This window comes from Scyliorhinus canicula, chromosome 19 (genome assembly GCF_902713615.1).
Source record: "Scyliorhinus canicula chromosome 19, sScyCan1.1, whole genome shotgun sequence".
Classification (NCBI taxonomy): domain Eukaryota; kingdom Metazoa; phylum Chordata; class Chondrichthyes; order Carcharhiniformes; family Scyliorhinidae; genus Scyliorhinus; species Scyliorhinus canicula.
In genome coordinates this window covers 36,260,433-36,273,270 of record NC_052164.1, presented here as the reverse complement: position 1 = coordinate 36,273,270, position 12,838 = coordinate 36,260,433, and the positions used below count along the sequence as shown (strand labels likewise).

General features: G+C 51.8%; 1 long non-coding RNA gene across 2 annotated transcripts; it reads right to left on the bottom strand.

The window, feature by feature from the left end:
- Positions 1-4,287: 4,287 nt before the first annotated feature.
- On the bottom strand, positions 4,288-11,762 carry LOC119954518. Of its 2 annotated transcripts, XR_005458254.1 has the most exons (4): positions 10,816-11,762; positions 8,324-8,416; positions 7,692-7,734; positions 4,288-6,777 (listed from the first exon to the last, which is right to left on the bottom strand). It is a non-coding gene; the product is annotated as an uncharacterized LOC119954518 (long non-coding RNA). The 2 variants fall into 2 exon arrangements; XR_005458253.1 differs by lacking the exon at positions 10,816-11,762 and having other exon boundaries at positions 8,324-8,855.
- Positions 11,763-12,838: the final 1,076 nt, after the last annotated feature.

Genomic DNA, 12,838 nt, shown 5'->3' with positions numbered 1-12,838 from the left:
TGGAGTATTGTTTGGGTTGGTCTCCATATCTCACGAAGGAGGTACTTGCATTGGGCATGTTACAATGAAGGTTCACCAGATTGGTTCCAAGGATCGGAGGTATGTCTTATGATTAAAGACTGAGTAAGACCTCTCTGGGGTTTAGAGGAATGAGAGGCAATCTCCTGTTATAGTTATATAGTGATAAATTTATAGTAGGACAATCTAACTCCTCAGAATGGGAACAAAATAAACAACAGGATATTAAAGGAAGTATCTACAGAGATAGTGGATTCACTGGTAGTAAACTTTCAAGAATCCTTAAATTCTGGAAAAGTCCGAGAGGACTGGAAACTACCAATTATTTACAATACATATTAATGACTTGGACAAGGGAAGTGAATGTACTAATGCCAAGTTTGCAGATGACACAAAAATAGGTGTGAAGGGAATGCCGAATATAACATAAAGGATCTGCAGAGGGATATAGACATGTTAAGTGAGTGGGCAAAAATCTGACAGATAGAATATAATGTAGGAAAATGTGAAGTTATGCACTTTGGTAGGAAGAATAAAGGAGCTGAATATTATTTAAATGGAGAAAGAGTGCAGAAAACAGCAGCAGAGAAGGGTTTGGGAGTTGCGTGCAAAAATCACAAAAAGATACCATGCAACTCCGGGCAATAGGGAAGGCAAATGGAATGTTGGCCTTTATTTCGAAGGGAATGCTAAATGAGAATAGATAGAACATAGAACAGTACAGCACAGAACAGGCCCTTCGGCCCTCGATGTTGTGCCGAGCCACGATCACCCTACTCAAACCCACGTATCCACCCTATACCCGTAACCCAACAACTCCCCCCCTTAACCTTACTATTAGGACACTACGGGCAATTTATCATGGCCAATCCACCTAACCCGCACATCTTTGGACTGTGGGAGGAAACCGGAGCACCCGGAGGAAACCCACGCACACACGGGGAGGACGTGCAGACTCCACACAGACAGTGACCAAGCCGGGAATCGAACCTGGGACCCTGGAGTTGTGAAGCATTTATGCTAACCACCGTGCTGCCCTAAAGATAAGTTTTGCTAAAATTATACAACATATGAGTTAGACCATACCTGGAATACTACAAACAGTTTTGGTCCCCTTGGCTATGGAAAGATTTGCTGACAGTGCAGAGAAGGTTCACTGGGTTACTTCCGGGTATGGGGGAATTTTCTTACGAGGAGAGGTTGAGTGGGCCTGTACCCGTTGGAGATTAGAAGAATGAGAGTCACCTTATTTGATAAAGGTGCTTCATAGAATCCCTACAATCCATTTGGTCCATTGTGTCTGCATGACCCTCTGAAAGAGCACCCTACCAAGGCTCACACCCCCACCCTATCCCTGTAACCCCACCTAACCTTTGGACACTAAGGGACATTTAGCATGTCCAATTCACTTAGCTTGCACATCTTTGGACTGTGGGAGGAAACCGCAGCACACGGTGGAAACTCACGCAGACACAGGAGAATGCGCAAACTCCACACGGCCACCCGAGGTCAGAATCGAACCCAGGTCCCAGGCGCTGTGAGGCAGCAGTGCTAACCACTGTGCTAATTTATTTTTTATTGAGGCATATAGGATTCCCAAGGAGCTTGACAAGGTAGATACTGAGAGGTTGTTTCCCCTTGTGGGAGAGTCTAGGGACAGAGGGCATAATCTCAGAGTAAAGGGTCAACCATTTAAGACAAAGGTGAGGGTAGTGAATCTGTTAAATTCTTTACTGCAGAGGGCTTTAGAAGGTGGGGTAGTTAGTTATGTTCAAGGCAGAGATAGATTTTTAATCATTAAGGAAATGAAGAGTTATAGGGGATAAGGGAGGAAAGTGTAGTTGAGGATTATCACATCAAATCAATCATGATCTCATGGAATGGTGGAGCAATGTCGATGGGCCGAATGACCTACTTTTGCTCCCAAGTCTTATGGTCTAACAACAAATATAACAAAACATTTCTCTTGCTTTATTGCTCATGCTTTATCTAGGAGGTGTTATGATCCCAGCTGATGTTACCACTGGAGAGTCAGGTCCCAGAATGGAAACCTGGCTCAATAGAACATAACCCGCGAGACGTGGTCAGTACTTAACGTCAACTAGGGCCGGAAATTATCCCCCTCAGGTTTCACATAATGCACAACCCACCCATACCTGGCAGCAGTGCCCATGCATGTCACCTGCCATAGACCGCACCCCTGATGCATAAGGCATGTGTCTCATAATGCCCTCTCTTTGTCCTCGCAGAAGTCGGCATACAATAGGCGGGAAAGGACCCAGGTGGGAGGCAGGGCGCCAGACATTAGATTCCCCACCCCACTATGAGAAACAGGCCCTGGAGATCGCGGGGTTATAGAACATCGAACATACAGTGCAGAAGGAGGCCATTCAGCCCATCGAGTCTGCATCAAGTGTTGACCGAGGCTAGAGCAGTCACCGCAGCAAGATTGACCAGCGCCGCCGAGGTGAGGATCCACTGCCCGATCACCCAGATGACCTGTCTCAAGTGAATTGCACATGTCAGGCAAGGTGGTCCTTCCCTCTCACTGACCACATGTCCTTTTTCTCGAAGGATCTCCATTGGATGGAATCGGGCCCTCCTCCCCGCCACCCAAGAGAACACCTCGGAGGAGAGCTCCGAGGATGCCACCATTGATGCGTCACAGTTTTCACTTCTACCAGTCCATAGACGCACACCTCGGTGGGCAACAATCTGGTGAGCTCCACACAGTTGCTGATGCCCATCGGGTGGAGGCAGGAACATCCCAGGACTCAGCTGAGTCCCAGTCAGATGCCGAGCATCTGGACCAGGTTATGCCGGAGCTGATACAGACGCTAGGGCCCGGCCGTGAGATTCAGAAGGGGTTGTCAGTGACATTCCAGCAAGTGTATAGTCAATTGGAAGAGTCCCAACGGCTACCGGCCAGGAAAGGACGGTGGAAATGTGAGGCACCGAGGTCCAAACTGCTAGGGTGGTGACCGCGGAGGGGTGTGATAGGAGAGCCTGGAAAACAATGCCAGCGCCATGAGTGGTGGTGTCCAAGGTGTGGCTCAGTCAGTGACGGCCATGACTGAGGGACTCGACAGCATGTCCCAGCCACTGAGGGACATTTCTCGGATGCGGGTGGACATTGCCGAGGCACTCCAGAGCATGTCCCACTGAACGAGGAGGATCACTGAGGGCACCAAAACCATGATGCCCACAATGGGGAGGTGCCAGGACCGGCAAGGCAGATGACACAGGGACATCTGGAGCTCAATCCAGCTTTCACTCCGTCCCATGGAGTCCCCCAGGACTCTTCGAGCACCGTCCGGGAGGGGGTACTGGAGGCCGACCAAGAGCCTCCCTGCAGGGAGACGATGGCAGTCTCCAGTTTCTCCGAATTGCCGCCGCTCCTTACCCCGGCATGTCTCGAGGTCAGCAGGCAGAACAGAGTAGCACGGCGACACCAGTGTCACCAATAAATGGCCGGTGCCCTCCGGCCCCAGGACGTCCAGAGCACGCCTGCCAGGGCCAAAGGCCAAAGGATGTAAAAAGCAGAAGGATGCTTTCACCTCCAGTGTGCACCCTGAGGACACACCTAGATGTAGCGGTGAGTGAGGATCACAGGGTGGGCTCTGGGGGAGGGGGGGGGGGGGGGGTAAGACGATCGGTAGTGAGGGACTGTTAGGATTTTGTAAGTGCACAATTAAAACATGCTACACCTGATACTGGAGAAGCCTCTGTCACATTATTCCACACAGTGGGCCAGCCTGCATCCCACCCCAATGTTACTCTTTGGTCTCCCATCCCCTGTCCACCGGGCACGGTAGTCCTAGATCAGGAGCCTCCGATGCATGCCACGAGTAGATGATGGGCGTGCACGCGCTATCAGCAAAAAGACAGGAGTTGACTATGGCATAGATTGAGAAGCTGCAGAGCTTATCTCACAGTGTGTTTTCATCACCCTCCTGCCCTGTGTAATGACCTGCTAACAGTGCCGATGCCCTGTAGTGCTGTTACACAGACCCTTGGAGGGGGCAACAAGATAGTTGGGGAGTAAAGGAAGGGGAATGGACAGGAGGATGGAGGAGGGGCATAATGGGGGAATGGGGGGACGGGGGGTTTAGAGGGGAGGGAATGAGTTTTAAAATATTTTTATTGGGGTATTTGCAAGTTTTTATAAAATGGGAGGGAATGAGCTGATAGACAAAGGCTTGTCCTATGAGAAGCGGGCGAGGATGAGGGCCCTCCTGGCATGCTGGACCCTTACCGCCGCCATCTGCCCTCCTTCTCCTGGCTGATCCCGCAGGTCATCCCCGGTCTCATCATCCAGTCCCTCCTGGTCTGGCCCCGCCTCCTCCCCAGATGAGGCCATGTGTCCCTCCTTCTCCATTTCCAACATGTCGCCCCGTTGCTGTGCCAGTTTGTGGGGGGGCACAGCAGACCACCACAAAGTGTTATCCTGGTGTGGGTCCTCGAAGATGCCACGGAACTCAGGGTATTCCAGGATGTTGCTGTTGTGCACACTCCCTGGGAATTGTCCACATGTGCATGATCCAGAGGTGGTCGTTGAACACGAGTTCCTGTTAATGAAGGATGATGTCCCAGTGAGCGCAAGGCGATTTGTGTGCCATCTATTCTCAAAGGAGGACTCTCAAAGCCCCAAGCCTTTCCCACCCGTACTTCTCTCATCGTGCCATCCAACGAGCTGGGTATGCTGGAGGGTCCCACCCTGCACGTACACCTGGCCACTGCAGAGGCCCATAATCCTGGACCCCAAACCCATGCCAGGAACATTAGAGGGACCGAGCTCAGGTGCCCCCCACCCCGGTCCACACACTCACCCTCTGGTCGTGGGTATATCCCCAGTGCTGAAGTTGCTTGCTGGCTGCTGCCTCTGTGGTGCTAATACCTCCAGGGATCAGGAGTTGCAGTTTGACTCACAGAGTATTCAAGCCTCACAGTTTGATTGGAATGCTGGGTAATAACACTCGTCTGAGACGTGACATGTGTACCACAGGAAAGGACTTGACAATATTTTGTTTATTAAACAGTCAATAATATCTTTATATAGAAAGATGAAAATAAACTACTTAACAGTCAATATATCACACTAGCCATTAACCAACAAGGAAAAGGAACAAACCATGTACATGCAAGCACCTTTTCGCTACAGAATATTGGTACAAACACAAACAGTTCATATGAACAAAGAAAACCAAACATACTATCGCAGGTCCTCAACAGAACGGAGGATCCTTGCTCTCAGTCATTTTACGAATCAGTCCATGAATCAGGGGTTATGGGGAGAAGGCAGGAGAATGGAGATGAAAAAATATCAGATTGAATGGCGGAGCTGACTTGATGGGCCGAGTGGCCTAATTCTGCTCCTATGTCTCATGGTCTTATGAGCCTCTGTTGCACAGACTTTCATATACGGCTAATTTCATTGGAACAAAAGTTCGGTATCCACATGTTCCACTGGCGTTCAAGGTGTCTTGATATCCAACGTGTTTGACTCGCAGCAATATGCTGGTCAACATGCAGCACTTACCACACGCACAATAAAACCTTCAGCAATCTGTAAAAGCATTTTTTCGACACCTTTATCAAGTTTCTCACTTGGATCAATTCTCACTTGGATCAATCACCCCTCCCCCTCTCTCCCTCCTGCAGCTCCCAGCAGCAGACTCCTCAACATTGGAAAATCGCACCTACCCAGGGCACACCAGAAGAGAGAAAGAGCACCCCTTCCCCTTCCCCTTCTCCAGTGCTGGCAGCAGGTCATCTTCCAATCTTCCCTTTCCTTACTCCAGGCCACAAAAGCAAAGGGGCGGCAGCAAACAAACACACAGCCTCCAGGCAGTTGCAGCAACAAACGGCAAACACCACTCATTCAGATCAATCTGCCTCTCTCTCCCCCTCTTGCATCTCCCCCCCCAGTAGATTCAGCAGTGGAAAATCACACCGACCCAGAGCACGGCAGGAGAAAGAAAGAGATCTTCTTTACCACCCTCGGCAGCAGGTCATCTTCCATCCTCCCTTTCTTTACTCCAGGCTACAAAAAAAGGAAACAACAGCAGCAGTCTCCAGGCATTCGCAGTTACAAGCAGCAAGCAACAAACACAACTTGAAGCACTAGAGTATTTTTAAAAATTAAACAGTCAATATTAACAAAGATTTCAAAATTGACCACGTAACATTCCACATGAACTGTTAAACAAGGAAATGTCACCATTCCACATTGTACCAATAGAAAGCGATATCAGCTGATTTTCACAAAAACAACCACATGGTATTGCCCCTCTCAGGATCCGCAACAGAAACGGAGGAGAAGCCTGAGAATGTGTCATCATGTCCAGATCATGTCGTGGAAATGATCTATTCATCAATGCGTAACTTATTGGTTGTTCCATGTACCAGTGCCATTCTCCGTCCCTGAGTCACAGCTATGCAGGCTCTCCCACATCGAAGCCAAATCCTGGCATCCACACATTCCACTGGCACTGAAGATGCAGTTGAACATCCTCAACTTCCAGCGTGTTTGATCCACGGTGAGGTGCTAGTTACATGCAGGACTCAGTGTTCCAACAGCACAAGCAGCAGCAATGAGCAAAAGCATTTCTTCAATGTCTCGATTAGGTTTCTCATTTGGATCAATGTTGCGCACCAGGTCCCGCAGCGTCTTCTTGCTTCAAACTGGATTGCCTTCTGGACTCGTACGTCTCCCTCAGCCCGATGTTCCCGGTAACTTAGAAAAAATTGTCCTTCTTTCTGGGTACAGAAAAAGAAGGAAACAACAGCAGTAGCCTCCAGACATTGGCTGCTACAAGCAGCAGCAAACACAAACTGCAAATATTTTAGCTTATTGACAGCATAACAATACAGAAGGCAATACAATGAGGACAACAATCATTTGGCACCCAGAGCACACTTTCCTCCCCCCCCCCCCCCCCTACTTTCCTCCTCCTCCCCCCCCCAAACGATCTACAGCAGCAGAAAGACACGCCAACCCATGGAGCATGGTGAAGAGAGAGACAAATATTCCACCCCACCCAAGAGGGGCCCAGAACAGGTCTGGCACATAATAAGCCAAACCAAATACCAAGCAATAACGGAAGGAGAACATAAAACAGGCCGCAAAAGAAAGTCACCAGCCATACACCAAGGACAAAAACCAAAGCAAAGAGCAAAGGAACCACAGCATCAGCTGCTAAGGCAGCGCACCCCCCCCCTCCCACCCCCCCTCCCACCCCCCCCACCCACCCACCCACCCACCCCCCCCCACCCCCCCCCACCCCCCCCACCCACCCCCCCCCATCCACCCCCCCCCCAACCACCCCCCCACCCCCACCGCGCCGCAGCAGACCTACGACGGTGGAAAGACATGCGTGCATATCAGTGAGACTGCATGCAAAAAGAGTGTATCCATGAATGACTGCACATGCGTCCCAGTTAGAGTACGCATGCATGAGAATGAGCAGCACAGACCACCGGAAAAGGTCACACCAACATGGGACACAGCGGAAGAAGCGGGCGGGGGGGAGGGGGGGGGGGGGGGGGGCACCCCATAAACACAAAACAGTCAGAAATATTTGAAATATTAGAAACTGAACTGGACTAGTCATATTAATACTACGGCTACAAGGACAGGTCAAAGGCTAGGAATTCTATGGCGAGTAACTCACCTCCTGGCTCCCCAAAGCCTGTCCACCATCTGCAAGGCACCATCTGCAAGGCACAAGTCAGGAGTGTCATGGAATACTCTCCACTTGTCTGGATGAGTGCAGCTCCAACAACACTCAAGAAGCTCAACACCATCCAGGACAAAGGAGCCCACTTGATTGCTCCCCCTTCCACAAACGTTCAAACCCCCACCACCAATAAACAGTGGCAGCCGTGTGTACCATCTACAAGTTGCACTGCAGTAACTCACCAAGGTTCCTTAGACAACACCTTCCAAACCTCCGACCACTACCATCTAGAAAGGCAAGTGCAGCAGATACCTGGGAATCCCACCACCTGGAGGTTTCCTTTCAAGTCACTCACCACCCTGACTTGGGAATATATCACCGTTCCTTCATTGTCACTGGGGCAACACCCTCCCTAACAGCACTGTGGGTGTACATACACCTCAAGGACTGTAGCGGTTCAAGAAGGCAACTCAGCATCTTCTGAAGGACAACTAGGTATGGGCAATAAATGCTGTCCTAACCAGCGACGCCCAAATCCTGAAAATTAATAATATATATATATATGAGGAGGGCACCAGTTGCACCCCAAATAAAAATCGAGACAAGAAACAAAAAGGATACAGTACCACCAGCTGCCGAGTCAGCGCATATCCCCACATCTTCTCCTCTCAAGCACTGGCAACGCCTCGTTCCACAGGCCACAGAGGCAAGGGCTGCATCTGACAAAAAAGATAAACCAAGGTTACATGGTATCCATCATACAATTCCCCCTCTCCACCCCCACTACACAAACACAGACCAATAGCAGAACAAAAGAAAACCAAGGTACACCAGCAACCTGTATAGCTCCCCTTTTTAAAAAAAAATGTTTCAAGCTTTTTTACATATGTCCACAAAATATGAGAACACATCAACCGAAATAAACAACCACAAATCCCCAACCTTGCGTGCTACCAACACCCCACCACATCCCACCTACCCAATTTATACCTCCTTATCTCCACTCCTTCTGACCCCTCAATCCTCTTTGAAGAAATCAATGAACGGTTTCCAGATCTGGGTGAACCCCTCTACCGACCCCCACAAAACAAACTTGACCAACCTCAGGAATTCAGACAGGTTGCTCACTCACACGCACTCACCTCGGCAGCTCCAAGTCCCACCACACCCACACACCTCGGCAGCTCCAAGTCCCACCACACCCACACACCTCGGCAGCTCCAAGTCCCACCACACCCACACACCTCGGCGGCTCCGAGTCCCACCACACCCACACACCTCGGCAGCTCCAAGTCCCACCACACCCACACACCTCGGCAGCTCCAAGTCCCACCACACGCACTCACCTCGGCAGCTCCAAGTCCCACCACACCCACTCATCTCGGCGACTCCGAGCCCACCACACCCACACACCTTGGCAGCTCCAAGTCCCACCACACCCACACACCTCGGCGGCTCCGAGTCCCACCACACGCACTCACCTCGGCAGCTCCAAGTCCCACCACACCCACACACCTCGGCAGCTCCGAGTCCCACCACACCCACACACCTCGCCAGCTCTGAGTCCCGCCACATCCACACACCTCGGCGGCTCCGAGTCCCACCACACCCACACACCTCGGCAGCTCCGAGTCCCACCACACCCACACACCTCGGCAGCTCCAAGTCCCACCATACCCACACACCTCGGCAGCTCCGAGTCCCACCACACCCACACACCTCGGCGGCTCCGAGTCCCACCATACCCACTCACTTCGGCGGCTCCGAGTCCCACCACACCCACACACCTCGGCGGCTCCGAGTCCCACCACACGCACTCACCTCGGCAGCTCCAAGTCCCACCACACCCACACACCTCGGCAGCTCCAAGTCCCACCACACCCACACACCTCGGCAGCTCCGAGTCCCACCACACGCACTCACCTCGGCGGCTCCAAGTCCCACCACACGCACTCACCTCGGCAGCTCCTAGTCCCACCACACCCACACACCTCGGCGGCTCCGAGTCCCACTACACCCACACACCTCGGCAGCTCCAAGTCCCACCACACCCACACACCTCGGCAGCTCCAAGTCCCACCACACCCACACACCTCGGCTGCTCCGGGTCCCACCACACCCACACACCTCGGCAGCTCCAAGTCCCACCACACCCACACACCTCGGCTGCTCCGGGTCCCACCACACCCACACACCTCGGCGGCTCCGAGTCCCACCACACCCACACACCTCGGCGGCTCCGAGTCCCACCATACGCACTCACCTCGGCGGCTCCGAGTCCCACCACACCCACTCACCTCGGCGGCTCCGAGTCCCACCACACGCACTCACCTAGGCGACTCCGAGTCCCACTACACCCACACACCTCGGCAGCTCCGAGTCCCACCACACCCACTCATCTCGGCGGCTCCGAGCCCACCACACCCACTCACCTCGGCGGCTCTGAGCCCCACCACAGCCACACACCTTGGCGGCTCTGAGTCCCGCCACACCCACACACCTCGCCAGCTCTGAGTCCCACCACACCCACACACCTCGGCAGCTCCGAGTCCCACCACACCCACACACCTCGGCAGCTCCGAGTCCCACCACACCCACACACCTCGGCAGCTCCAAGTCCCACCACACCCACACACCTTGGCTGCTCCGAGTCCCACCAACACAACAGAATCAATCTCCGGGCTATCAGGCAAAGGCCAATGCATTGGCCCCTTTCTCTCTCTCTCTCTTTCCCCCCCCCCCCACCACCACCGGACTGTCCAACATCTCAAATATCGCCATCTCTGGACCCAGGGCCACCCTTACACCCAGAATCGCAGACAGAACATCTGAGAATCTCTGCCAGAACCCCCCCAGTCTTGGACACACCCAAAACATGTGGATGTAATTGACAGCCCCCAGAAGGACTGCACAGCTCTCCTCGCAAAATTCCTCACCTGCAGATACCGAAAGCTGTTCCCTTTGGGTAACTCATACAATTCCTCCAACTCCTCCAGCCCCGCAAATTTTCTCCCCATAAAGAAATCCCTGAAATACTCAATCCCCACCTATCGCCACCCCTGGACTGTGCAGCTCCCATAACCAGAGCAGCAGATGGCTACTGAACATAAAATGTCACCGGTAGTCCATTAAAGTGTCCGGAAGTAATCGAGCCAGGCCACCACTTCTTCTCTCCTGCAGTAACGGAATCTGATCTTCCATCACCACCCTGCCTGAGGATCGGGCCACGAGAACACAGGGGACATTAACAAGTGACCTACGGGTCCAGAACAGAACAGTCAATACACAAAACAGGCCTTTGAAAACATCCACAGACTGTTCGAGGAAGTCCTCCTCCATCCTCAGCCCTTGTAGGCCCACCAAAATCCTCCCCTCGCCGCACTCCAGGTAAAAGAGACCAAAAGGCAACTACCTTCTTTCTTCCTTCTCTTCATGTAGAAAGCAGCAAGTCCAAGGGGAAGAGGCAGCAGGCAAGCAGAAATGGTAGCAGCAAACAGCAAACAAACTCAGTTACAAAAACCCCCAGGCATTTGCAGCTAAGCATCAGAAAGCAGCAAACACAACCTACAGCTCTGAAGTGTTCACATAGCTAACATTGTCAATTCTCTATAAGCAATTGACTTCAGCTCTGCGCCAGAACCTGCTCACAGTCAGAGGGAGTTAAATTGACATGCAGCATACTACCATGGACAGGACTCAGTCCTGGAAGTGTTCAGTGGAACATAGGGCAACTGCAGCTACTGCCTGTTATATACGCAATCTGCAGGATGGCATGTAGGACCTACGGTGCTGAGCTCCCACACCCTCCCGGCCCACGGGCGACCCCTGACCGATGGCACCCAGGCCCCTGACCGGGTGCCCCCTGACCTGGCAGCAGCTCCAGTGTCCCTGGGCTGCATGTCCGATTCCAAAAATGACTACTCACCTCAACCTAGGACGTGGCTCCTCCCTCTGCAACTGGTTCCTCGACTTCCTGACCCATAGACCACAATCAGTAAGGATAAACAACAGTACCTCCTCCACGATAGTCCGCAATACTGGAGACCCACAAGGCTGCGTACTTAGCCCCCTGATACTCCCTATTCACGACTGTGTGGCAAAATCTGGCTCTAACACCATCTACAAGCTTGCTGATGACATGACTGTAGTGGATCGGTTATCAAACAATGATGAGTCAGAGAACATGAGTGAAGTAGAGAACTTAGTAGCGTGGTGTAACGACAACAATCTCTCCCGCAACGTCAGCAAAATTCAGGAGCTGGTCATTGACCTCTCCACACCCCTGCCTGCATCAACGGTGTCGAGGATGGTTGACAGCTTTGAATTCCTAGGTGTGCGCATCACCAACAATTTGTTCTGGTCCACCCACGCCGACACAATGACCAAGAAAGCACAACAGCGCCTATACTTTCTCAGAAATCTAAGGAAATTTGGCATGTCCACATTGACTCTTACCAATTTTTACAGATGCACCACAGAAAGCATCCTATCTGGCTGCATCACAGCCTGGTGTAGCAACTGCTCGGCCCAAGACCGTATGAAACTAGTCATAAACACATTCTAGTCCATCACGCGAACCTGCCTCCCACCCATTGACTCCGTCTACAACTCCCGCTGCCTTGGGAAAGCGGGCAACATAATCAAAGACCCCTCCCACCTGGGTTATTCTTTCTTCCAACCTCTTCCATCGGGCAGAAGATATAAAAGTCTGAGAATACATACTAACAGATTCCAAAACAGCTTCTTCCCCGCCGTTACCAGACTCCTGAATGACCCTCTTATGGACTCAACTGATCTCTCCACGCATTTTCTCTACTGAGTAGCAGCACACTCTGCAAGCTTCACTCAATGTCTATGTATTGTATGTCCTGTTTTTCATGTATGGAACAATCTATCTGGATTGTACGCAGAACAATACTTTTCACTGTGCCTCGGTACACGTGACAATAAATCTAAATCCAGCCATTGTGTTAGGTTCCTTTTTTTAGATAGGGATGCTAAAGGGTGCCCACATGACCACTCGTTGTGGAGCCAGTTAGATCCCAGGAGGCTGTTAGATAGGGAGTACACCTGAGATGGAGATTGTCCTCAATTGGTGTTACTAGGTACCTCGCCATGTCCGGCTTGGAGCCAGATGCAGA